General features: G+C 44.1%; 1 pseudogene; it reads left to right on the plus strand.

Annotated features, from left to right (window-relative positions):
- Positions 1-355: 355 nt before the first annotated feature.
- On the plus strand, positions 356-2548 carry LOC106572495 (sodium-dependent lysophosphatidylcholine symporter 1-like; annotated as a pseudogene).
- The last annotated feature ends 220 nt before the right edge of the window (positions 2549-2768 follow it).

A 2768-nucleotide genomic window follows, 5' to 3' on the forward strand; every position in this document is an offset into this window, starting at 1 on the left:
CTATACTCTTCCTGTGTCAGCGTGTCCATGGTTACAAGGTGCAATTATTTACTCACAGTACAGTATCACATATCACTTTTTTTGCACCATCACCATGGTTTCCATGTCTTTCTCCTGACAGTGTTTTAATGTGCCTTATCTTTCGCTGAGCATGTTTTAGGGTGGAGACCAGAGAGACAGAGACTCTACCACAGCCTACAGTAAGAGCTTGACATCCACTCTCTCTCGTTTTCCATCTTGTAATGATAAATGGCATACAGTAAAAATGTATAAAATCATACATTTCTTAGTTGTTTTTTTTCAGCTTCACCAGTCCCTTGGTCTGTCTATTTCTATCCCTCTCTATGTGATAGGGATGAGTGTGGAAATGCTGGCGATGCTGGTGGCCTCAGCAATTCAGGGTCAGGTTGTGGCTGTATACAACACAGAGATGGCTGCAGCCTGTCAACATCTTGACACCCCTGCACCACAGGCAGTTACACTATGGGCCACGGTACTACCACTATGAGTCACACCACAGGCCACAGTACTACCATTATGAGTTACACAGCAGGGCATGGTACGAGTAACTGCTCTCCAGTTACAAACACTAACCTAACCCAGCACGGACACACACACACTGAAGGACATAACACTCCTCTACTATGTTGGTTTAGCAGCATTTCTTGTCAGTGGAAGTGAACTTACCTAGTCCCAGGGATATCACATTACACAGTAACTAACTGTTCTTAGCGTGTGTGTGTGTGTGTGTGTGCACATTTGTGTGCAAGTGTGTGTGCATGTGTATGTGCGTGCATGTACTTGCATCCATGTGTGTTTTTGCATTTCAAGTATGTGCGTTTGTCTTGTTTGTTTACCCATAGGCCTAGGTGTTTTTTTGTGCATAATGCATACATGTGAATCATTTGTGCTTGTGTAGCTTTGCTTACCTGTGAGGTTTCTTTCCCTAGCGTAAGGCTTTCCTGTCCTCAGCGCTGGTCATAGGCGGGCTGTTCTTCCTCTGCTGCCTGGTCCTCTTCCTGGGGGTGAAGGAGCAGCAGGGTGAGTCAAGGGTCAGAACACTAGAATTAGGGTTAGAGAAGGGTCTGTTTCGAACTGCCAGAGTAAAGCATAGGTTGAGGTCAAGGTTCAGTAGAATGTGTTCAAGAGTCTAGTTCTGGAAGTGGGCTAAATGATGGGTTTGGAACGAAAGTTTTGGTAAGTCTTTTGACTTCTCTGATTTTGTCTCCAGCTCCCCTCTATAGTCTGGCTAGAGTGCGTCTGTCCTATCTCACCACTCTAAAGATGCTAGTGTGCCACATTCCTTACCAACAACTGGTCCTTGGCCTCCTCTTTGCTGCACTTGCCTTTCAGGTAAATCCTGGCCTGGACTGCATCTAAATAAATCAACGAATACATCTTGAATCAGCTAATGCACATTTGTCCCTTTTAGATGTCTTTGGGGAATTTTGCACAGTTCTGTACCCATGTAGCTGGGCTTGGGGCCCAGTTCCAACACCATCTCCTGGCTCTGCTGGTAAGACAGTTCTGTTCAGTTCCGTCGACCTCACACATACTCATATCACACACCCCACACCCTCTTGACTGCAAAAAGGACTGTCTGATTGGCCCAATACACAGGTGACAGAACACAATTGTTATCTAATCCGGCATCTCATACTCTTTATGATGTGATATATTTATGTGTAGCTGGTATTCGTCTCTGGAAGCTAACCACTTGTCATTTCCTTATTAAAGGGAAAACTACAGCCACAAGACATCCTCTTGTTGTTTGATAATGTTTGTTTCTTCGTCCTAACAGATAACAGCCACTATAGCTGTTCCACTGTGGCAGGCAATCCTGGTACGAGTTGGGAAAAAATACCACACTCTTCATCGGCCTATCTGTGAGCATAACATTGTTTCTCCCTTTATGACAATGTTTATGCTGAAATACTTACTATGTGAGACCTATGTTTTTGTCTTTTTTTATAGCTCTTCATCCCAGCTGTAACAATCATAGCTTGTGTACCCAGTAACCTGCCTGTCTTTGTGACCATGTGTGTGATGTTAGGATTCAGCTTGGCAACCATGTTCCTGCTGCCTTGGTGAGTCAGCACACTGCAGTTAGAAGGCCAAGACTCTGGCTCAGGGCCATGTCTCTGCTCTGTACTGCGCTCTGCTCCAGTTCTCTCTGCCTCTGTCACTTTGAATGACTCTAAACACACACACAATGCTGACTTGTGCGATGAGGGGCATACTTAATTCATAACTCCCCATGACAGCCTGTCAAGAGTTGAATATGCTGATTTGACACTTGGCCAGTTGACTAATATAAACTGTTATACACTACAATCGATTCACCCAGACAGTGTTTGGTGCATAATCTGCATGTGGTCTGATTTGCGAGCCAGTCTCTTACTATTCATGTAGTTCCATGGTAGATGACTTTGCCTTGAGAAACCCCTGCTGCAAGGACCTGGAGCCCCTGTTTTTCTCCTGCTATGCCTTCTGCAGTAAGCTGGGGGGAGGTCTGTATGTTGGAAACTCAACCATGACATTACAGTGAGTCATTCATCCACCTACTCCTGCTCTCCCTCTCCCTTTTTCTCCCCCTCATTATGTAAAATATAATTTCATTATTACAGTGCATTCGGAAAGTATTCAGACTCCTTCCCTTTCTCCACATTTTGTTACGTTACAGCCTAATTCTAAAATTTATTTTTTTAAATTTAATCCATCTACACACCATACCACATAATGACAAAGTGAAAACAGGTTTTTAGAAA

Source organism: Salmo salar, chromosome ssa15 (genome assembly GCF_905237065.1).
Source record: "Salmo salar chromosome ssa15, Ssal_v3.1, whole genome shotgun sequence".
Taxonomy (NCBI): Eukaryota; Metazoa; Chordata; class Actinopteri; order Salmoniformes; family Salmonidae; genus Salmo; species Salmo salar.